This window comes from Sarcophilus harrisii, chromosome 3 (assembly GCF_902635505.1).
Source record: "Sarcophilus harrisii chromosome 3, mSarHar1.11, whole genome shotgun sequence".
Taxonomy (NCBI): domain Eukaryota; kingdom Metazoa; phylum Chordata; class Mammalia; order Dasyuromorphia; family Dasyuridae; genus Sarcophilus; species Sarcophilus harrisii.
Window position 1 is genome coordinate 346,794,980 of NC_045428.1, and position 25,457 is coordinate 346,820,436.

The 25,457-nt window shown below is 31.9% G+C and overlaps 1 protein-coding gene across 1 annotated transcript in view; it reads right to left on the minus strand.

Moving 5' to 3' along the window:
* Positions 1-25,457, minus strand: part of LRP1B (LDL receptor related protein 1B) — a 2,378,573-nt gene that overhangs the window by 1,007,066 nt on the left and 1,346,050 nt on the right. The window lies entirely within an intron of this gene.

Genomic DNA, 25,457 nt, shown 5'->3' on the forward strand with positions numbered 1-25,457 from the left:
AATATAGCTTCGTTGGAAAATCACTTCCTTCAAGAAAGATTTCAGTTCTATAACATAAAATACCTATTGTGTATTTCCATCTTCCTAGTCATAGTATCTCTACAAGAAGTTGCATTGATAAATAATCGGTCTATTAGCCTACCCTATACTAGTATCAACAATCCTTTATAAAGCAAGAAAAATTTGATTAAATCCAGACATTTATCAAGATTATTCAAAGAGTAATGTCACTGAACAGTTAAGAAAGCACAGTCTATTATAGAAAAGGCAACATAGTTTCATAAAATAAAAATTATGATTTTCTTAAGTTTTAACACTTTAAGGACACACACATATATTTATGTATATTATATACACACGTGATTGATTTAGTCTTTCAATAGGGTTTTTACAAGGTGCCATCCCAAAATTTGTTTTATAAAATTAATTAATCATGGTGCTATTGGGCATTTATTTTGTCATAGAGCTAAGAAGCAGGGAAAAAATATAAGTAAACGTTTCATAGATGAAAAAAATATAAACTGTGAGTTTGATGGACTAGTGCTAAGAATATTATTTAATATTTTAATAAATAATTGGGAAAAGAGAATAAATCCTGAAATCTCTGAGGTAGCATTTGACAACAAATGGTTAGTTAAAATGTCAAACCAGTGAGTTGAGGGAAGTAAGTAAACTTCAAGAGGAAATCTCAAGAGGCTTTGTGAAAAAATGAGTGATAGATGAGTTTCAATGTGAAGAAGTATAAGGCAATATATTTAGAAAAAAATTAAACTATCTTTACTGTATGATGAATTCTGAGATATTTATTACCTAAAAAATGTGTGTATGAATCATCATGGACAATTCCCTGAAGGTACTGAACTGACACATTGTTAGAACACTCTCCCTAAAACAGTACTAGGACCCAGCCAAAAAAAAAAAAAAAAAGTATTAAAATTAGATGGAAAATATTATTAAACCTTGTATAATAGCATAATATATTTGCATTATTGTCCCCAATTATTTGTTGTCATTGTACTTTAAGAACAAAAGAAGATTATAGAGGAACAGGAAAAAAGCAACCAAAGTGAACAAGGGACATATCACAAAGACTGGGGATCTTTAATCTGAAAAGGAAAAAAAAAAACATAGAAGACAGAACAAAAAGAGACATTTTAGTTAAGTTTTATTTTTGTTTTTTACCTCATCCCTGAATACCTGAATAAGGGAATACTCATTCATATTTGAAAGGTAACTACCCCACAAACTGGAATTACTACATTACATGTCAGACTAATTATCCCAAGAAGTAAAGATCACTAATGAAGTAAAAATCCTAAGATTTACAAAAACTGAAGAGGAAATCATAAAGACCATAAAAGAAAATTATATGTTTGACACATGTGCCTATCTTTGAGAGTAAAATCAGGGTTACTAACCTGATCTCTCACAGAAGAGTGAATATAAAGGACCATTGGCTTAATTAATTTAAATATTATGTGTCAATCAAGTTGCAAATCTTTTTTTTTTCTTTCTTTTTTTTATTTTTATTTTTATTTAATAGCCTTTTATTTACAGGATATATACATGGGTAACGTTACAGCATTAACAATTGCCAAACCTCTTGTTCCAATTTTCACCTCTTACCCCACCTCCCTAAGATGGCAGGATGACCAGTAGATGTTAAATATATTAAAATATAAATTAGATACACAATAAGTATACATGACCAAAACATTATTTTGCTGTACAAAAGAATCAGACTCTGAAATATTGTACAATTAGCTTGTGAAGGAAATCAGAAATGCAGGTGTGCATAAATATAGGGATTGAATTCAATGTGAATGGTTTTAGTCATCTCCCAGAGTTCTTTTTCTGGGCATAGCTAGTTCAGTTCATTACTGCTCCATTAGAAATGATTTGGTTGATCTCGTTGCTGAGGATGGCCTGGTCCATCAGAACTGGTCATCATATAGTATTGATTGTTGAAGTATATAATGATCTCCTGGTCCTGCTCATTTCACTCAGCATCAGTTCGTATGAGTCTCTCAGGCCTTTCTGAAATTATCCTGTTGGTCATTTCTTACAGAACAGTAATATTCCATAATATTCATATACCACAATTTATTCAGCCAATTCTCCAACTGATGGACATCCATTCAGTTTCCAGTTTTTAGCCACTACAAAAGGGCTGCCACAAACATTCGTGCACATACAGGTCCCTTTCCCTTCTTTATAATCTCTTTGGGATATAATCCCAGTAGTAACACTGCTGGATCAAAGGGTATGCACAGTTTAACTTTTAGAGCATAGTTCCAAACTACTCTCCAAAATGGTTGGATTCATTCACAACTCCATCAACAATGCATCAATGTCCCAGTTTTCCCGCATCCCCTCCAACAATCATCATTATTTTTCCCTGTCATCTTAGCCAATCTGACAGGTGTGTAGTGGTATCTTAGAGTTGTCTTAATTTGCATTTCTCTGATTAATAATGACTTGGAGCATCTTTTCATATGACTAGAAATAGTTTCAATTTCTTCATCTGAGAATTGTTTGTTCATTATCCTTTGACCATTTTCAATTGGAGAATGGCTTGATTTTTATAAATTAGAGTTAATTCTCTATATATTTTGGAAATGAGGCCTTTATCAGAACCTTTGACTATAAAAATATTTTCCCAGTTTATTGCTTCCCTTCTAATCTTGTCTGCATTAGTTTGTTTGTACAAAACTTTTCAGTTTGGTAATAATCGAAATTTTCTATTTTGTGATCAGTAATGATCTCTAGTTCTGCTTTGGTCATAAAGACCTTCCCCTTCCACAGGTCTGAGAGGTAAACTATCCTGTGTTCCTCTAATTTAATAATTTCATTCTTTATGACTAGGTCTTGAACCCATTTTGACCTTATCTTGGTGTACGCTGTTAATTATGGATCAATGCCTAGTTTCTGCCATATTAGTTTCCAATTTTCCCAGCAATTTTTATCAAACAGTAATTTCTTATCCCAAAAGCTGGGATCTTTGGGTTTGTCAAAGACTAGGTTGCTATTTTTGTTGACTGTTTTATCCCTTGAACCTAATCTATTCCACTGATCAACTAATCTATTCCTTAGCTAATACCAAATAGTTTTGGTAACTGCTGCTCTATAATATAATTTTAGATGTGGTACAGCTAAGCCACCTTCATTTGATTTTTTTTTTCATTAATTCCCTTGAAATTCTTGACCTTTTGTTTTTCCATATGAACTTTGTTGTTATTTTTTCTAGGTCATTAAAATAGGTTTTGGGAGTCTGATTGGTATAGCGCTAAATAAATAGATTAGTGTAGGTAATATTGTCATCTTTATTATATTTGCTCGCCCTGTCCAAGAGCATTTAATATTTTTCCAATTGGTTAGATCAGACTTAATTTGTGTGAAAAGTGGTCTGTAATTTTGCTCATAAAGTTTCTGATTTTCCCTTGGCAGATAGATTCCTAAATATTTTATATTATCAGTAGTTACTTTAAATGGAATTTCTCTTTGTAACTCTGACTGTTGGATTTTGTTAGTGATATATAAGAATGCTGATGACTTATGTGGGTTTATTTATAACCAGCAACTTTGCTAAAGTTGTGGATTATTTCTAATAATTTTTTAGCAGAATCTCTGGGGTTCTCTAAGTATACCATCATGTCATCGGCAAAGAGTGATAATTTGGTTTCCTCATTGCCTATTCTTATTACTTTAATCTCTTTCTCAGCTCTTATTGCTATAGCTAGCATTTCTAATACAATATTAAATAGTAACGGTGATAGTGGGCAACATTGTTTCACTCCAGATCTTATTGGGAATGGTTGCAGTTTGTCTCCATTACATATGATGCTTACTGATGGTTTTAAATAGATGCTGCTGCTTATTTTAAGGAAAAGTCCATTTATTCCTATACTCTCAAGTGTTTTTAATAGGAATGGATGTTGGATTTTATCAAATGTTTTTCTGCATCTATTGAGGATGATCATATGGTTTTGTTAATTTGGTTATTAACATGGCCAATTATATTGATAGTTTTCCTAATATTGAATCATCCTGCATTCCTGGTATAAATCCTACTTGATCATAGTGTATTATCTTGGAGATGATTTTCTGTAGTCTTTTTGCTAATATCTTATTTAAGATTTTAGCATCAATATTCATTAGGGAGATTGGTCTATAATTTTCTTTCTCTGTTTTCAGCCTACCTGGTTTAGGTATCAGTACCATGTCTGTGTCATAGAAGGAATTTGGTAGGACTCCTTCATTCCCTATTTTATCAAATAATTTATATAGCATTGGGGCCAATTGTTCTTTAAATGTTTGGTAAAATTCACATGTAAATTCATCTGGTCCTGGGGATTTTTTCTTAGGGAGTTGTTTAATTGCCTGTTCTATTTCTTTTTCTGAAATGGGACTATTCAAGCAATTTACTTCCTCCTCTGTTAGTCTGGGAAGTCTATATTTTTTGGAGGTAGTCATCCATTTCACTTAGGTTATCAAATTTATTGGCATAAAGTTGAGCAAAATAACTCCTTATTATTTCTCTAATTTCCTCTTCATTGGTGGAAAGTTCTCCTTTTTCATTTCTAAGACTACTAATTTCATTTTCCTCCCTCCTTTTTCTAATCAGATTTACCAAAGGCTTATCTATTTTATTGGCTTTTTCATAGAACCAACTCTTAGTTTTATTAATTAGTTCAATAGTTATTTTTTACTTTCAATATTTTTAATTTCTCCTTTTAATTTTAGAATTTCCAATTTAGTATTTGATTGGGGTTTTAATTTGGTCTTTTTAGTTTTTTAGTTGCAAGTCCCAATTCATTAATCTTTTCTTTCTCTATTTTATTCAAGTAAGCCTCTAGGATATAAAATTCCCCTTATTACCGCTTTGGCTGCATCCCACAAATTTTGGTATGATGTCTCATCATTGTCATTATCTTGAGTGAAATTATTAATTGTATCTATAATTTGCTGCTTCACCCAATCATTCTTTAAGATGAGATTGTTTAGTTTCCAATTACTTTTGGTCTATTTCCCCTAATTTTTTGTTGAATGTAGTTTTATTGCATCATGATCTGAAAAGAAAGCATTTACTATTTCTGCTTTCTTGCATTTAATTTTGAGGTCTTTATGTCCTAATATATGGTCAATTTTTGAATAGGTTCCATGAACTGCTGAGAAGAAAGTATATTCCTTTCTATCTCCATTCAATTTTCTCCAAAGATCCAAGATACCTAATTTTTCTAATATTCTATTTACTTCTTTAATTTCTTTCTTATTTGTTTTGTGGTTTGATTTGTCTAATTCTGAGAGTGCAAGGTTGAGATCTCCTACTATTACAGTTTTGTTGTCTATTTCTTCTTGCAACTCTCTTAACTTCTCCTTTAGGAAGTTGGATGCCATACCACTTGGTGCATATATGTTTAATATTGATATTGCTTCGTTGTTTATGCTACCCTTTAGCAGGATGTAGTTTCCTTCCTTATCTCTTTTAATTACATCAATTTTTACTTTTGCTTGATCTGAGATAAGGATGGCCCCTGCTTTTGACTTCACCTGAGCATAATAGATTTTGCTCCAGCCTTTTACCTTTACTCTATATGTATCTCCCTGCTTTAAATGTGTTTCTTGTAAACAACATATTGTAGGGTTCTGACTTTTGATCCAGTCTGCTATCTGCCTCCTCTTTATGGGGGAATTCATCCCATTCACATTTACGGTTAGAATTACTAAATCTGTATTTCCTACCATCCTAATAACCCCAGATTGCGCTTTACTTATTCTTACCTCCCCCAACCCTCTTTTCCCCTTTTAAACTTATGTACCCCTCTTGTAACACGATGCTTACCCTCTTATAATCCCTCCCTCACCCCCTTTGAGTCTTTTCCCCTTCCTTCCCTTTACTCTTTTTCTTTTCTCTTTCCTCTCCCCCGTTTTTAATGAGGCCGAGAGAGATTTTCTCTAAAACAATTGTCAATTATTTTTTCTTTGAGCCAACTCTGATGAGAGTAAGATTCACACAATGTTCCTCCCCCTCTCTAAATTCCCTCAGATATGATAAGTTTCCTTTGCCTCTTTGTGGGATGTGGTTTCTCTCTTTTTGTCCCTCCTTCCCACCTTATTCTGCCATCATCCCTTTTCCATATCTACTTCCATTTTTTATGTTATATCAGTACAACCAAATTATACATGTATTCTTTTTGTATATCCACAACAGAAATACAATTCTCAAGAGTTATTTTACCTTTTCTGCATCTCTTGAGTTCTATGGTTGGAGATCAAATTTTTTGTTTAGTTCTGGTTTTTCTTCAGAAACAAATGGAATTCATTTGTTTCATTAAATGTCCATCTTCTTCCCTGGAAGAAAATGCTCAACTTAGCTGGGTAGTTTATTCTTAGCTGCATCTCAAGTTCTTGTGCCTTTCGAATATCATATTCCAGGCCCTTCTTTCCTTTAATGTAGAGACATCCAGATCTTGGTGATCCTTATTGTGGCACCTCGGTATTTAAATGTTTTTTTTTTTTTGCTGCTTGTAAAATTTTTCCTTAATCTGATAGTTCTGAAATTTTGCCACTATTATTCCTTGGGTTTTTATTTTAGGGTTTCTTTTAGAAGGTGTTGATGAATTCTTTCAATGCCTATTTTACCTTCTGATTCTATTACATCTGGTCAGTTCTCTTTGATGATTTCTTGTAAAATAGTATCTGAGCTCTTTTTCATCATAGTTTTCGGAAGTCCAATAATCCTCAGATTATCTCTCCTAGATCTATTTTCCAAGTCTGTTGTTTTGCAAGTAGATAATTCATGGTTTTCCAGTTTGTCAATTTTTGGTTTTTGCTTGACTGATTCTTGCTGTCTCAATGAATCATTAGTTTCTATTTGTTCAGTTCTAATTTTAAAAATTATTTTTCTTCATTAGCTTTTTACTTCTTTCTGTATATGTCCAATTGAGTTTTTAAATTTATTGTTTTGGTCTGTGGAATTTTTCCATTTCACTAATTTTTTTTAGTGAATTATTTTCTTTCCAATTCAGATCCTACTTTCTTGAGTGTTCTTTGTCTTTTCAATTCACAGATCCTACTTTCTAGTGAATTCTTTATTTTTTCCAATTCACAATTATTACTTTCCTGAGATTTTTTTACTTTTTCCAATTAGTATTTGAGGAAGTTGTTGCTCTCTTGTAAGGCTTCTCTTTCCTTTCCCCATTTATCTTCTAACTTCTTTTGAGACTTTTAATGGTCTCTTCTATGAGAGCATCATGTAAAGGAAGACAGTCTGATGCATTTTTGCTGTTTGAGGTCTCTTCAGGTTTGCTGACCTGCTCTTTTTCTGCATAGAAGCTGTCTATCATTCTTTTTATCTTTTTATTCATGTTTTAAAAGCCTTTAGGGTAGGTCTCCTAGGCAAGGGGTTACCAGCTTCCTCTGCAGAGCAGGGAGAGATGTAAACCGATTTCTGGCTCCGAGGTATGGGAGTGCTCTGAGTGAGAGTTTTCCCTTCCCCCAACAAGAAGTGGATTCAGCACTGGCCCAGCTTTCAAACTGCTTAGTAGGGCTGAGTGGGTTAGCGATTGCCCCCGGCTAGAGACTAAGGGGTGAAAGTGTCACTGCCCCAGGCCGGAGCCTCTTGTGGGACTGTGAGTATTAGCAGCTGACCGCAGACTGTAGACCGCCGCAAACTCTGCCCAGCGTCTCTGCCTGATGCAAATCGGCCCTGGAAAAGCTCTATGGCCCCAAGCCGAGCTCCCCACTGCGCAGATTGGAGGCTAACCTGGGCTGTGTCCTCCTGCCCTGCAGGATCACACCTGCCCCAAGGAAAAGCCCCGTACTGGCGGGTTGGGGCTGCGTGCTTGTGCTGAGATCTGTGCTTTCACTTTTGGTTTGAGGCTCTCCTCGGAACCTAATTTCTCTCCCTGTCTGCGCTGATCTCCCCCCTGGCCCTGGAACCAACCTTTTTTGGAGAGACTGCAGATTTTCTTGGGCCGGTGAGTTGTTCTACTTCTTATCTTTACGAATTGTAGCAGTCAAGACTATTTTTGAGGCTCGATATAATATTGATAAAGAGGGTAAGAGAAGAGCTTAGAAAGTCGCGTGTGTCTTCTCCGCCATCTTGGCTCCGCCCCCACCCAAGTTGCAAATCTTAAAGTATTTTATTATACAAATATATATATATATGTATACAAATATGCAAATAAAGTGATGTTGACAGTGAAGATGATTATTGACTGATATTTTTCAGATGAAATTAGAAAAAAATTGTCATGGTATGAATAGACATCCTGCTATTATGTTTTTAGTCTTGTATAGATCATTGTAAAATAGATAAAATGATATTGTTGAAAATAATGAAGAGAAGAAAGATGAACTATTTTACATTAATCTTAGAAAAAGGAAGATGTAAAAGATTCAATTGTGTATCTCTAGTAATCTCAAATAATTATGATTAATTACCCCCAATAGAAAACTTTTAAGCAACAATATTGACACATATACAACATCTATATCCAATGTTATAAGTGATCTATATCCAGTGTTATAAGTGACTAAGTTTAGTTGCACAGTTAAAGTGAAAAGATATTAATTTATAATTCTATAAACTACCCAACATATTCAGTAAGTAGATATCAATTCATTCCATCATGCCCAGGCAGACTCAGCAGCCAGTGAATTCAAGTTACTTCAATAAACAGCAGGGTAGCAGTAAAAATACCAATCAATGGAAGATTGTTTGCTGCTCTGCACTTCAATGCTTCTGGCAATACCAATGAAATATAATAGGTATAGAAATGAGAAAGCAGTTATTTGTAGTCATTGAAAATAGTCTAACAAAATTAGCATTTGCAGGAAATAGGGATTCCACTAACATACTACTCATGCTAAATAGCTGCCCTTGGTGGGTAACACACAGATTTATAATCTGTGCTTCAGAAAAAGAGAATGTCAAATAATGCTGATTTAATCAGATTTAATTTTTCCTAGATTTTTATTTCATCTAATCAAATTAGAATGATAAGGATAAAATTTAGGAAAAGGTCACATATAAATGTTCAAAGAAACTACTTTCTGACAGAGAGGTGAGAGATCTAAGGTACAAAATGAGACATATATTGTATACATGGCCAACATATGAATCCATTTTGCTTGAATCAATTAATCTATCTATCTATAAAACAAATTTTTCAAAATTATATTCAATCAGGAGTGGGTTGGAGGGGAAAAATTCTTATCAAATGAAAAAATTAAATGTCCTATAAAATATGGAGGACTGTTTGTGATGTTACTTTTTCATACTTCTTATACCATATTTTCTGATACACACTCCTCTTTATTGAGTGATATTGACTTCCTTGCTGTTCCATGAACAGAATACTCTATATTTCTAAGTTTCCAAGTATTTTTTCCCAGATGTTCTAGAAGTTTGGAATGTTTTCCTTTCTCCCCTCTCCCTGGTTTCCTTTTTGCACTTACTAAAATCCTACATTCTATAAGAAATCATCCCTAACTTCTCTTAATTACAGTGCTCTCCTTCTTTTAATTATTTCATATTCATCAGATATATTTATACATAATTTACACATATGCATATATATAAATGATGCTTTATATATATTTGTTATATGTTGTCTCATCCATTAGGCTGTAAATGGCTTGAAGTAGGCTCTGTTTTTTACCTCTTTTTGGTAATACTTGGGAATACTCTTTTTGTATCCCCAGAGTAATGGAATAGAATAAACTCAATTATTTATTGAATTTACTTAATGTCAGACAAAGGGTGGAGTGGTAGTCATATCATGAAGTTACTTGAATGCCAGGCTAATTTAACAGATAATAGAAAATCATCAAATTTATTTTAATTAATTGGCAGGTAAAAGACAACCATCAAAAGTTTTTTTTTTCCCTTTTCTAATTTTGATTTATTTTGTATGGCAGTTTAGCTATAAGTTGTTGTTGTTGATGATGTCTCTTCCATCAGAACAATGTTTCAAGGAAGATTAATCTGATAGCATGCATGATGGATTGAAGGAGGAAAGAGTCCAGAGCTAAAAAGTTCAATTTGAGGACTGCCATCATATTTTATGTGAGAGGTAATGATGACTTGAAGTATATTGGTGGCAGTGAAAGTGGAAAGGAAGGGACAAATGTAAAAGAAAATAAGAAATTACCATCTACAAGAAAAGATTGTCAGTCAGTAGTCTGGGGGGGGCATTCACCACAACTTTGTTTCTCAAATATTTATTGCACAGAGAGTAAATCAAAACTATGGTAGAGAATGAGCTTATGGCCCAACAATACACTGAAAGAAGCTTAAATATAATTCTAAAAGTGATGAAAGATAGTTTTATCTCTCCATCATCCAGAGTCCAAGGGAGAAAATTGAAGCTGATACATAATTATCTTTTAAGTTTTGTTTGGGAAAGACTGAAATGCATCTGACATATGATTCTCTAGTATTTTGACCAACAGAGTAAACTTTTGTAAGTTTGCCTCTATAGAGGTCAGAATTATGCAATCCTTTAAGTAAGATCAAAAGATCTTATTGCATTTTTATTTTGTCTTAGTAGACAATATATAAATAATATTATGTATATGGACATGATATTCAAAGATAAATAAAACATATAATTATTTATTATGAGTCAGATATTATGCTAAGCATTGAGGGAACAAATATAAGTAAGGTATTCCTTGTCTTATATTAAAAGAAGAGAACACCTAAAGGTGAGGTGGAAATGAGAACATTTAGTGCCCTGGTATTGGAGATGGCTGATGAAAGTTATACTGTCAGAGATAGGGAACTCTGGAACAGAATACCAGTGGGGTGGCAATGATTGTCTACTGGGATAGAGTAATCCAGAGAATGGTTCAAGTTAGAAAGCACTTATGTTCTTTTCCTTTGTCTCAAGTATTCCCCCCCAAAAAAGAGAATAATACTGTTGTATTCCAAGAAGAAAAATACACATATTGGTCCCTTGAAATCAATATTTAAAAGACTCCAAGCATTGTGCTTTGTCTTTAAAATTTACACTGGGAGACAACACACTGAAGCTATAACAAGAAATGATGCACTAGTGTCTTTTGAGACATCATAAAAAGCATTTGTTTGGACCTTACCTTTTTTTTCTTAAATCATACTTGTTATATCTTTATTGGCCTTACAAGGCTTTTTCATAACTTTTATATAGACAACCCTGAGGAAAATAGAGTCAAATAAAAGACTTCTAACACTTTAAATGACTACCTTCCAATATTATCACAACATCTGGGCATCTCAAATGCATCTGAAGTTATGGATATAACTTCCATTACAGCTTGAATGGAAAGCTAATAACAGCAACAAACTTACTGTAAACACAGTGGGCTGTTTTAGCTGGAGGCTAAACGCTCAGTAATGTTTTCTGTTATTTGAATACTTATAAAGTGTTTTTCTCTGTGTGTGTCTCTCTCTGTTTCTTTTTATGGCCCCAAATTCCTTTTCTTCTCCATCTGTAACAGTAACTATTAAAAATCCGAGAATTAATTCTATAACAGTAAATGCTAAGAGTTATCAAATATATTCTTGTGTAATCTGTTGGGTTTGAGTTTAATTTAAAACTTAACTTCAGGAGCATAATTAAGTGATTAGTTTAGTATTTGAACAAAAGAAAAGATTCACTCTCTGTGTATACATGTCCAACCAAAGTACAGAAGCCTAATGTTAGGAATTTTAATATTTAGATCCATAATTTTAAAAAATCGGTAAGACTTTACAGAATACCTCAAAATTTCTTCTCCATCAAAATGGAACTATCTTTAAACTGAGCAAAATTCCAAAACAAAAACTCAAGAAAAGATGTCTAATTAAACTCAAATTAAATATGTTGATCACCTGGGAAATAGATTAATAGACATGGTGCTTAGGAGGCAACTCATCAAGAAGTCATAGAAAAGTCATCAAAAAATATAACCTAAGCATAGCAATCTCATCAAGAAGTCATAGAAAAGTCATCAAAAAAATAAACTAAGTCTATATATCTCAACTAAGTACAGATGTAAAAAAGAGAGGAAAAAAACAATAAAACAAGATTTCTACAGATGATAGAAGAAAATAGAGAATGTAAACTAAGTAGTTAAGGGGAAAATGAGTTATAGAGTAATAACTTCCTTCTCCACTATCTTCTGTTGCAAAAGATATGGTTTTTTTTGGACAGATTAATATATAAATTATGCATGAAAAGCATGGAAGCTGAAAAAAAATGAACTAAATACATAATCTATAAACAACAATTTTCATTGGCCCAAATCATTCAATTTCACTAATGTCAATAAATTAAAATAGCTATTTTTCCATTACAAAGGGAAGGATTTACTTTCCACTTTCACCACAAAATCTTCTGTTGTAAGTATTCACTTAGTGGTATCAAATACTCCATATTTCTCTTATGTGGATTTTATGGATATGATAATTTATATCACATCAACATATTCAGGGCCAATTTCTACTTTATAATAGGATCGGTTAACTCATTAAAAGCAATGATATTTGCACATGAACATGAAACAGTTTAATTCACTTTAATAAAGTTCTTATTTACTATTGAACAAAGTAAAAAAAAAAGTTTTAAAACTGCTTTCTAATCTTTTTTTTCTCTAATTCTTATTCAGTTTAGTACTTTGGAACTCTTTCGAACTAAATATATCATTAAAATATGCTCTGGATGGCTGAAAAAATAATGCTATTGACTTAATTAATTGGATCAAAATGTAGTGACTGTAATTCAACTAACATAAGATAATTTCTTCTCTTGATTTCTATTTTCTAATAATAATTCCTAGGAAAACTTTTAAAGATGATCCCCCTGTTCCATCTCATTTAGTTTGGCTGTCATTGTCATTGTATAGTGACAAAGTGACAAAGTTAAAGATGTCATCTAAGATAGTCTAGACTCTTAAATATATAGCTATAGAAACATCACAGTCTCCTAGACATCAGTATAAATACTGTCATTAATTTCCTAGGTTGGACAAGGAGCATATTTGTGATTCTTGCAACAATATTACAAGGGAGGTGCAGTTATAATTCTCATTTTACACATGAGGAAGCTGAAGGAGAAAGAGGTAACTTGACCAAGGATACAATGCCAAGTAAATAAAATTAAACATCTATTAAATACCTACTATGTACCAGCAATTGTGCTAAGCATTGTAAATAAAGGGCAAACAATAGCTAATGACTATCTGAGAGAAGATTGCAGCTTAGGTCTTCTTCTTTACAAGTTTACAAGTACATAATATGATCTACCTAATTTATTTATGTCTATTTTTCTATCTATAAAATTAAAATAGTCTTTATTAAGGCTTTCAGAAATTTGTAATAGTGTGGATATAATGCTGACTTCCTGAAGGTCATATCACCAGAACACAAGTTCTATTTGGTCCTTCCAAGATGAAAATACATGATAGTATAAGCCCAAAGTCCCTATTGAGTGTTGATTAAGAATCAGACTAGCTATATTCTAGAAAAACTCAATACCAGAAGGTGGATGACTTCATGCTAATTAAACAATGTAATTTATGAATATAAGCAACTTTAAAGATTAAAGAATTCAGATTACTTCAATAATCAACCATGATTCTAGTGGGCTTATGATAAAACTAAGTTCTCCAGAAATTGCCTTCTACATTTATGAAACTTAAATGTGAAATGCAGATGATTTTCAAGTAGATTGTTACTACATAAAAAAGTTAAGTTATAGGGATAGAATCTGGGAGAGAAGAAAAAACCCTATAGTTGAGTTCAAATAATTATAAAAATGAAACCTCAAATCAAATTTTGGATTGGTAAAACGGCAAAAGGTCAGAATGAACATTGTTCTAGCACAAGGCATCAGAAGGAGAGATCTGTAATATTTGCATTGAGAATGGTAACCCCAGTAGTAGAGCCAGGTGCTAATAGAAACAGCAGCAGTTTTAGGATGCCTAAAACCAGAATTGGCAAAGAAATCAGAAAACTAGTCAAAACAAGAATACAGAGTAATCCTAGTCATAGAATAAGATACCGTTTGGCAACACTATTGGAAAGAAACTAGAGACCAAGATCCCACACTATTTGCCAAAATAAGGTCAAAGTGAATAAATTATTTAAACATAAATGGCGCTATCATAAGAAAATTAGAGGAGCAAGTGAAAGGTAAATTTATTAAGCTCCCACAATGTGTTAAGCTTTGATCAAAGTTAAGTTTATTTCAATACTTTACTGTAATGGCTGGTATAGATGAAACTGTTACCTTATAATGATATTCAGATCTAAGCACATTGCTACCTATATTTAGTTAATTTTTCAAACTTACCCACAAATCATACATAAGTTTTTTTTTTGTGGATGTTCATCTTATTTTCCATCTTTCATAATGATAATCAATAGTTTTAGCAAACTCCTCAGATATTGTGAATATATACAAATTAATTAAAAACCCATTAAAAGTTATAGTAAGATTTTGAAACATTTTTTAAATTTTAAAATTTTGTTCCCAAACAGTTTAAGAATCTGTTTATTTGTTTTAATAGGAGATACATATTATTTTTGGTACTTATATATTTTTGAAGGTTAATTTAATCAAAATTTGATAAAACATTCCGTAAATCCATTTAACTGGGCAAATGTAAATTGTGATTCCTCCTAATACACTCACAACAAATAATTGTACAAGGAGATCATTTTCAAACTTTCCTCATAATGAATTTCCTATTATGGACCTCACTATATGTCTGGTGCAATATGTGACTCATAAACATTTGTCTGAAATACATGCCTTATAAGGCTCCCAGTGTTAAAATATGTTAAGTATTTGATAGGCTTAGTTATTAGTTTTAATCTATTGCTTTCTCATCAAATATCAATGCATTATTTCAGATGTATCCCACTTTCTAGTTTGTACTACTAGGGTGCCAAATTGAACAAAATATAAAAATCTAAGACAATGCAGAAACTTAGACCTACTTATCAGTTTCTATTTATAATAACCACTTTTTGTTACATATAAAATGGATTTGTAAAGTGCTTTATATGCTTTCAAGTTCATATATAATTAACCAGAAGCTTTATTGCATGGAATATTAAAGATTTTTATCATGTTTAAAATGAAAATTTTTACAACTTTTAGTGTAAGAATGATAGCAAAATTGAATGACAAATAGGAAAAATAGAGAATTTTAAGGTAACATAAATTATTTCACTAATCTTCACAATGACTATGAATCATCGTCATCATTGTCATTATTATTATTTTTAACAAAAAATGGAGGAAATTCATACAGAGAGCTTAGCTACAGCATTCAAGGTCATATGGCTACCAAGAATCCAAGATAGGATTTCAACTCAGGTCTTCTGGTCTACAAATCTAATACTCCATCTATGTCACTAAATGTTCTTTTAAAATTATAACATAAAATATATAAAAATAATAAATATTTCCAGAATTTTGGAACTTGAATTAAAAATAAATTCTCTTTTCCAAGTTTTCATTTTCAAAATGAACTAATCAAACAAACTAGTAATATTTAATTGCCTACTATTTGCTAGATTTTATGCTAGACTTTGAGGAAACGTACAAAAAAATGAAAGAATGCTTACTGGAAATGAGCTTGCATTTTAATGTACCATATTCACTATAAATATTTCAGTAAAAATTTACAATAAAGGCTTTGGAAAGCAGGAAAAAAATTTAAACAAAATATACATGAGAGAGGTGAAATTAGTGACAGAGCAGGTACATTTTATATCATCTTTGTATATTTGTACACCTTGACTTAAAGAACTGTCTTAATTAAATTTCAATAGTTTGACAAAATCCAATTCCATTGTTTTACAAATCCCAATCTTAATTAAATAGTATGATTATCTATCACAGGGGACTCTCTCCACCCAATAATTTTTTATGTGAACTGTTAATGTTTTCATTACTTTTTTTGATTATTGAATATTAGATTTGTCAATCTGACCATTGTATTATTATTTTTATGTACCCCAATCCTCAACATTAATGTCCATTCAGAACCATAAAAACTACTATGTAGATTGACACTATGTATCACATAAATAACAATGCAAAAATTGTTGGATTTGCATAATTATGTCTGCCCACAGTTGTGGAGGAGAACCTTAGAAAGTTGAGCCACTCTTCCTATAACTAAGAGATTTTTGTTTAATTGTAGTGTTTATTTATTTTTAACACACATTGTTTTATGAATCATGTTGGGAGAGAAAAATCAGAGTGAAAGGGAAAAACCATGGGAGAGATTAAAAACAAATTGAAAAAAGAAGTGAACATAGCATGTTGATTTACATTGTCTCATCAGTTCTTTTTCTGGCTGCAGATAACATTTTCTATCCAATGTATATTGCAATTGCTTTGACTCACTGAATAATGAGAAGAACCAAGCCTTTCATAATTGATCATTGTACATTATTGCTATTATTGTATACAATGTATTCCTGGTTCTGCTTGTTTCACACAGTATCAGTTCATGTAAATCTTTCCAGACCTTTCTATGACAAGCTTTTTCATCATTTCTTATAGAAAAATAATATTCCATTACCTTCATGTACCAATGCTTGTTCAGTCATTCCCCAGTTGATGGGCATACACTCATTTTTCAGGTTTTGGCAACCACAAAAAGAGCTGCTACAAATATTTTTGTACATGTAGGTCATTTCCCCTCCTTTTTGATTTCCTTGGTATAAAGAGCAAGTAGTAGCACTACTGGATCAAAGGATATAAATAGTTTTATAGCCTTTTGGGAATAGTTCCAGATTGCTCTCTAAAATGGTTGAATCATTTCACAACTCCACCAACAATGCATTAGGGTCCCAGTTTTCCCACATCCCCTCCAACATTTATCATTAACTTGGTTTATCATTTTAGCCAATCTCAGAAGTTTTAATTTGTTTATGGTATCATCCTTTAAGTCCAAATCATCTATTCATTTTGACTTGTACGAGGTGTGAAATGTAGGTCTATGCTGAATTTCTGACATACTGTTTTCCAGTTTTCTCAGTAATTGTTGTCAAATACTGAGTAACAATTCCAGAAGCTGGAGTTTGGGGATTTATCTAATATTAGGTTGTTATAGGCCTTTATTATTGTGTCATGTGTATTTAATCTAGTCTGCTGATCCACCACTTTAGTTCTTAGCCACAACTAAATGGTTTTGATGACTGCTGCTTTATATTATAGTTTTAAGTTTGGTACAGCTAAGGCACCATCCTTTTATTTTTTTTTCATTAATACTTTTGGCATTTTGACCATTTGTTCTTCCAGATGAATTTGTTATTATTTTTTCTAGGTCTATAAAATAATGAATCAGCAATTTGATTGGTATGCATTGAACAAGTAGATTAATTAAGTAGAATTGTTAATTTCATTATATTAGCTCGACCTAGCTATGAACAATTGATTTTATGTATGTATTTATGAACAATTATTTATGTAAGAAGTGTTTTGTAATTGCTTTCATGTAGTTCTTGGATTTCTCTTGACAGCTAGACCCCCAAGTATTTTATTTTGTCTATAGTAATTTTAAATGGAAATACTTTTTTTATCTCTTGCTGATATAATAATATTATATTATTATATATAATAATATATATATGCTAGTTATTTATGTGGGTTTATTTTATATACTGCAACTTTTCTAAAACTGTGAATTGATTCAAATAGGTTTTTGGATGATTTTCTAGGATTCTCTTAGTATAGCATCCTATCATTTGCAAAGAGTGATAATTTTATTTCTGTATTGTCTATTCCAATGTCTTTAAGTTTTTTTTTTCTTTTCTTATTTATAAAGACAAAATTTCTAAATGTTGAAGAATAATGGTGATAATGGGCAGACTTGTTTCCCTCAGATCTTATTGCTAATGTATCCAGCTTCTCTCCACTACAAATAATGCTTACTGCAGGTTTTAGATAGAGCCTGTTTTTAATTCCTCTGCTCTCTCGTGTTTTTTTTTTTTTTAATAGAAATGAGTGCTGTATTTTGTCAAAAGTTTTTTTTCCCTTTGGTATCTATTGAGATATCATATGATTTCTGTTTTTACTTATTGATATGGTTAATTATGGTAATAGTTTTCCTGATATTGTACCAGTCCTAAATTCCTGGCATAAATCCTATGTTGTCATAGGGTATTATCCTGCTGATAAGTTGCTATAATTTCTTTTTTAATATTTTATTTAAATTTTACATCAATATTCACTAGGGAGATGGGTCTGTAATTCTTTCCTTGTTTTGGCTCTTCTTCATTTAGGAATCAGTACCATATTTTTATCATAGAAGGAATTTGGCAGGACTCCTTCTTTACATATTTTTCCAAATAGATTACATAGTAAATAGAATTAATTGTTCTTTAAATGTTTGGTAGAATTCACTTGTGAATCCATCTAGTCCTGGAGATTATTTTTACAAAGTTAATTAATGACTTGTTCAATTTCTTTTTCAAAAATGGGACTATTTAAGTATTTTATTTCCTCTTCTGTTAATCTGGGCAATTTATATTTTTAAAAATATTCATCTATTTCAGTTAGATTGTCAGACTTGTTGCCATATTGTTGGGCAAAATACCTCCTAACTATTGCTTTAAATTCTTTTTCACTGGTGGTAATTTCATTCCTTTCATTTTTGATGCTGATGATTTTTTTTTCATCCTTTCTTTTTTTCTGATCAAATTAAACAATGGTTTATCTATTTCATTAGTTTTTTTTTCATAAAATCAACTCAGTTTTATTTATTACTTTAATGATTTTCTTAGCTTCTATTTTATTAAACTCTTCTTTGAGTTTCAGAATTTCTAATTTGGTAGTTGGGGTTTTTTAATTTATTCTTTTTCTTGCTTTTTTATTCACATGCCTAATTCATTGATCTCATCTTTCACTATTTTATTCATGTAGATATTTAAAGATATAAATTTTTTACTAAGAGCTGCTTTGGCTGTATCCCATAGCTTTTGATATGTTATGTCATTATTGTCATTCTCTTGGATGATGTTATGAATTTATTCTGTGATTTTCCTTTTAGCTATTAATTCTTTAGAAGTAAATTAATTTTCAAATGATTTTTAGTTTCTTTCCCTAGACCTTTATTGAATATAATTGTTTTTGTGGTCTGAAAAGGAAGGATTTATTATTTTTGCCTTTTTGCATTTGATTGTGAGGTTTTCATGCCCTAATACAAGGTCATTTTTTTGTGGTTGCCATGTACAAATGAGAAAAAGTTTTTTTTTTTTTTTTTCTGTCCCTTTTCAATTTTCTCCAGAGATCTATTATATCAAGGTTTTCTCGGATCCTGTTAACCTCCCTACTTTCTTTCTTGTTTATTTTTTAGTTAGATTAGTCTGATTCTGAGAAAGGAAAGTTGAGGTTCCCCATTAAAATAGTTTTCCTGTCTCTTTCTGTAACTGGTTTAAAATCTTCTCTAGGAATTTGCCTAAACTCCCAGTTGGTGCATACATATTTAGTACCGTTACTATTTCATTATTTACTGTTCCCTTTAACAAGATGTTCTTTCCCTCTTTATTTCTTTTAAGAAGATCTGTTTTTATTGTTTTTTTATCCAACATCAGAATTGCTTTTTAAAAAACTCAGGTGAAGCATAATAAAATATGTTCCAGCCTTTCATGTTTATTCTTTATGTGAGTATCAGATGTGTTCTTGTAAACAACATATTGTAGGATTCTGTTTTTCAATACACTCTGTTTTATGGGAGAGTTCATCTCTTTCACATTCATAATTATGATTACCAGCTCTCTATTTCCCTGAATTCTATTTTTACCCCTGTATATACTTTTGTTTTCTCTTTCCACCCTCTCTTTAGCCTTATTTTTTTTACCACCTCACCTACTACATTATCTTCTATTAACCCTTCCCCCCTTCTCTTACCTTTTCCCTTAATGTTTCTGCCCTCCCTTCTATAATGCCCCTCCCTTTTCTTTTCCTTTTTCTCCTTGTTCTTTATAGGGTTAGATAAATTTTTCTACCCAACTAAATGATTAAATTATTCCCTATTAGAGCCAAAACTGACAAGGTCAAGGTTCAGACAATGCTCCGTTCTTTCCCTTGACTGTAATAGGTCTTTTCACCTCTTCATGTGAACTAATTGTCCCATTATACCTACCTTTTCCTCTTTTTCCAATACAGACCTTTTCCTACCCCTTAATATCTTTTTCTTTGATTTCATCACATCAGAGTCTATATACAACAACATTCTCAATCCATGTGATGCTCCCCTCTGTCTGGCCCAGTAACAGATATTGTTTTCCCATCTAGAGATGTCAACAGTTTAACTTTTCTTGTGTCCTGTTTTTGTAGATTAATTTTTTTGTTCAGTTCTGATTTTTTCAATAAATATGATTGAAAGTCTCTTATTTCATTGAAGCTCCATCTCCTCCCCTGAAAACTGATTCTTGGTTGTAACCCCAGGTCCTTTGCCTTCTGGAATATGGTATTCCAGGTCCTCTGATCCTTTATTGTAGAAGCCACCAAATCCTAGGTAATCCTGACTATTGATTGAATTGTTTTTGTCTGACAACTAATATTATTTTTCCCTTGAGATTATAGTTTTGGAGTTTTGCAGCAGTGTTCCTTAGGATTTTCCTTGTGGATCTCTTTCCAGAGATGATTGATGGATTCTTTTGATCAGTATTTCCCCTTTGTTTCTTAATGACCTTTTGTAGAATGCTATCCAGGCCCTTTTTTGATCATAGCTTTCAGGTGGACCAATAATTTTTAAATTTTCTTTTATGAATCTATTTTCTAGGTCACCTGCTTTTCCAATGAGTTATTTCACATTTTCTTCCATTTTCCATTCACTGATTCTTGCTGTCTTACAAATTCATTAATTTCCATTTGTCCTGTTCTAGTTTTAATGTGTGGTTTTCTTCAGTTATCTCTTCTATTTCCTTTTCCATTTTGTATATTCTACTTTTAATAGTTGTTTTCTTCAGACAATTTTTTCCTTTCTTTTCCAAGCTGTTGACTTTCTTATGCATACTTCTCATTTCTTTTCTCTTTTTTGTTCTACCTTTCCTATTTGCCTTTTAAAGTCTATTATGAGAATTTCCAAGAAGACTCTTTGGGTGTGAGACCAATTCATATTGCTTTTTGAGATTATTTACATGGACGTTCTGTCCTTGCCTGAGTTTGTGTTTTGAGCTGCCTTGTCACTGTAGTTTAAGGTTCTTTTCTCTTTCTTGCTCATTTTCTTTCCTTTTCTTTTTGTATTTCCTCTTTTTTGTTTTTAAGATTAAGTCCTGATTCTGGGGTAAAGGCACTATTCTAAGTTTCCTGTGTAGCTCTAGCTTTGGCTTTGAACACAGGGGACTTATGTGTTTGCAGGGGGTAGTTTTGCCTGTTCTTTTCAGGAAATGGGTTTGTTTCATAGAGTTTGCCTTTTAAACTGAAACTGGAACCTGCCCCAGTAATTTATTTTTCTACTCAGCCAAGACTGAAGATCTTAGTTGCTGATTTGTTATGATTAAGATACTCTCCCCAGCTTTCCCAGAGTCTATCTGATCTGGAATGAACACCCTTTTCACCCTAGTGAGACTGACTTTTCTTGAAGTTTTTCCAGTCTATCTTGAGTATGGTTTCATTCCATCAGACTCTGTTTAGAGGTGTAGTTTCATGTAGTTTTCTTGGAAAATTGGGAGAGCTCCAGCAGCTTCCTGACTTTACTCTGACATCTTAATTCCACCTTCCTAGACATTTTTGTTAATGAAACTAATAGCATGTGCAGTGTTTTGTAATGTTCCAAATACATTTTTTGTTCTTTCATTATGCTATACATGTGCTTATACTATTTGTGTGCCATTTATTTACAGTTACAAATACTATGGCAACCAAATCCTAATGTATCTTCCCTTCATGGAGCCCTAAATATATTGTGATGAAAGAGATGAGAGTGAATATTTTAAGAGATAATCATGAAAGAGTGCTTTTGAGTTAAACAGATCATGGCTGTAGTTAGGAGCACTGTGCATTAAAATTGGGTATATCTGCATTTAGGAATAAGAAACTCATAAATATTCTCACTAGGTCAAGAATGATATAGTTACTAGTTAACTTTATCATGTTTAAACATTTACATATCCTGCTATTTTGGCCATATACTTTTTCATATTCTACATACTTAACCCATTCCCTCCTTAAGCAATTTGAGTGCCACATAAGTTCCCACAGAGACTTGTGCCCTGCTGATTGTTATGGTACTAATCAAAGGTTTCACCCTAGATTTGTGTGCCATTTTCCACCCAGTCCAGAACACTAAACTTCATAAGTTTTATCTCCCATATTTAAAAGTACTCTGCACATACAAATAAGAAGTTTATTATATTTATACAATGTCCTCATTGATGGACTCTTCACTTTTTTTTATAAAAACTAACCTTTTTCAGGGGATGGTGGCAGGGAGCAGGATGATGAAAAGGATTCTAGAACTATATCATCATAGGGATAGTTAATTCTCAGTGTGGAAAATATTTCACCAATATAGTCTAATTACTGCCATTTATATTTTTAAAAAATGATCTGGGATACTGAGATGTTAAGTGAAAATATAGCTAATTAGTATCATTGAACATCTTCAGTTCTGGCATTCTAATATGAATTATATATCTTCTCTAAAAGTAGGAAAAAATTGAGCTATGAAACATACTTTCCTTTCTGTAACTTGAGAAATGCTGATATATACAGACACACACACACACACACACACATACACACACACACACACAGGTATATAAAATGCTTACAAAAAGGATAGAATTTACTGCCTTATATAAAGTTTGTAACTAGCTATGAAGCTGAATTTTCGTTAGTTATGTATTAATAATCAGATATTTGTTCTTTGATTCCTTAGCTAGTTCTCATTTCCCCCTCCAATAACAGTCCAATTTCATTTTTGGGAATCTCCTACCTTTCTTGGGATTACTTCTCTTATGGAATTTTAGGACAGAGATTCAATCATTGAAATCTATTTTCCCTCCAAACCTATAATACATGTCATATTATCCCTGATTGTCCCTTTCATGTTTCTCTGAACCCTACTTCTTTTCAAAGTTCCTGTCATTTTAGGCAAGTAGTTCCTTCTTGCTAGTAAAAAACCAGGTCCACAATAGCAAGTTCGTTGTCATTTTCTTCATCTTTTGAAGACGAATATCAAGGCATTAAGAGAAACTAACATGTTCCTTAACTAAAACACAATGGCAATTTCACCACCTATTGACCTTAAGCTATTAGACAGTCAACCTTTGGCCATAAAATGGCAGATTTAATTCCTATGATTTACTTCTTCTGATAATTCTATTATCTACTGGAATTTTTAATAAAAATGATAAACCTATCAACTGTAATTTTCAAATATAACAACTTCCACTAATAGCAATAGTTTCAAATTATTACAGCAGACTTTAAGCACATGTTGACATTCTAGTTATTATATCAAGATAATTAAACAGACTTGATTCTTTCTTTCTGAGAGTTTACATTGTTTGTCCAAATAGTATTTCACAAATAATAATAATAATATCTAAACTAGCACAGAAAGCTTAAAGGTAGTCTAAGACTCTAATAGAACAAAATTGCCTGAACCTTTATATATTGAATATATTGTGACTTGGCAATTAAGTAGATCTGAGAAGAAATTATCATGACTTTTAAATATATTTTCAAAGTATTCAGAGTATTGGAACATATTATCCAGATACTACAATGCTTTTCTGAAAATTGAACAATTGATTTCCATCTATCTGAAAAAGAAAAGGCTATATGCATGGTGGGGATAAAAGTAACAAGGAGGTATTCTTGCTTAAAAGACTTGATGAAAATGGAGAACCTTTTGAAAATCCATTGAACTCAAGGTATTCATTATAGTGCCTTATTATTGCATTTAATATTGCCATAATAAAATAATTATTTACAATGATAAACATGTAAATAACAATATTTAAATAAGCAAACATGCTTTTCCCCATATACATGTTCTTGCACACAAAGCCACTATAATTTTCTCCTTTACTGGCTCCATTTGCCTCTCCCCTAAAACTCTCTCCTTTTCCAAATATACTATTTAAGGAAGATAAGATACTGAGAAGTTTATAAGAACAGTTTATAAATACTGACTTCTTCAGTGACAAATTAGCTTTGGGTTTAAGAATGTGAGAATGAATGAAAAGTATTTATTAAGCACTTATTAATACTAAACATATATTCCTTGGGGATACAAAAATATTTTTTTAAAGAAATATAAGTAAACAGAAGAATAATTATCTAGGGCAGTGATGGACAGAGATGGATATTATGGTTTGGAAAGCTTCAGGAAAAAATTTACATGATCTACATGGTTTACATGTATATGTAAAAGAATAGACTTACATGATTCTCTTAAGTGGGAAGGAAGGAGAGGAACAGACAGATAATGAAGGAAGAAAAGAAAGAGCAAAGGAATATATGCCAAGCACTGTACAATGAAAATTTCAAATACTATCCCATTAATCCCTGTAGTAATTCTAGTAAATACATATAATTATTATTTATATTTTCACTGATCCATATCTTATTGTCCCTAAACAGTACATTTGGGAAAGAAAAGCTGACTAGGACCAATGAAAAAGATGATGCAATTATGGTACCAGAAATAGAAAGGTTTGATTTGGGTGGAAGGGAAGCACACAATGTACAAATGTGACATGGCCCATTCGTAAGATGTCTGAATCATTTCTGGACCCAGTTCTAGCAAACACTACTTTTCTTTTTTTGCTTTACTGATTATTTTTTTATTTTAGAAATAAGACCTTAATCAGAACAGTGGATGTAAAGATTTTTGCCAGCTGTGTACTTCCCTTTTAAATTTTTTTTTTAGTAAATTTATTTATTTCTAATACACATTAACTTGTTAATCATGTTGGGAGAGGGAAAAATCATGGGAGAGAGAAAAAAACAGAAAAAAATAAGTGAATTAGCATGTGGCAAACTCTGTCCAAAACCAGCTCTGGTGTTAGATTTCTCAAGCCTCTAATGACCTGAAATCAGAGGGAAAGGCTTCAAAAGTCACTAATCACCCATTGTTTTTAAAATTTCAGATCATTCCTATCAATAAAATATCAAATTAGAAACACATTGAGAGAGTTTCAAAAACTCTACCAGCCAATTTTTGTTCTGTTTTTCTACCTTCTTACTCTCAGTAACATCCTCCACATCAGTCTCATTTTCTATTTTTTTCTCTCTTCTATAATAGCTTCTCAGGCGGCCCACTATGAGTAATTAGGGCTATACCTTGTTTGGGAATGGGAGGGTAGTGGTAGGGATGATGCAAGTATAGGACTATTTCTCTCCCCTCACTAATTTTTCAGTCTTAGAATTATAGATAGAAAAGTCTTTAGAAGACATCAGGTTAACTTTCCCATTTTATAAATGAGTTAACCAAATGCCCAGACAGGT